This window comes from Plasmopara halstedii (genome assembly GCF_900000015.1).
Source record: "Plasmopara halstedii genome assembly, contig: Scaffold_287, whole genome shotgun sequence".
NCBI lineage: Eukaryota > Oomycota > Peronosporomycetes > Peronosporales > Peronosporaceae > Plasmopara > Plasmopara halstedii.
Window position 1 is genome coordinate 801,920 of NW_020187208.1, and position 647 is coordinate 802,566.

Here is a 647-nt window from a genome sequence, read left to right on the forward strand (position 1 = left end):
GTGAACCGGGGGTCTCTATCAGAGACAATCGACTTTAAGAGTCCGTGCTGACGGAAAACACGATCAACGAACAGCGTTGCTGTACTGACGTCAATGGTTTCTGGCACCACCACCAAATTAGCAATCTTGCTCAATCGGTCGACGAAGACCATGTCAACCGTGTTGCCCGCCATATCTTTCGGCAGGCCAAACACAAGGTCTAGACTCATGAACTGCCAGCACTTAGTGAGTACCGGTAAGCTGTTTAGCGGCGCAGCCGCATTTGGAGAGTGTTTCACCCGTTGACATGTCTCACACGTGCGCACATAGGTGCTCGTCCATTTGTACAGCTTGGGCCACTAGTAGTGGTGACTCACAGAGTTGTACGTTTTCTTACTACCTAGATGACCACTGAGTGGCGTGTCGTGAGCCTCAAAGAGAATATGGTATTTCCAATTCTCATCATGAGGAACCACAATTCGTGGTGTATCCGTTGAGTCGGTGCTATACTATAGCAGACCGTTATTCAACGAATATCGGTGCAATCGTGCACGCAATCTTAATGACAATTTCTTGTCCGAGCTTCCAAACTCCTTGCTCCCTAGAGCCAGTAGCAACGCTACACACATCCCATCACCCGCATACGCGGTGCGGATCAAATCCATCAC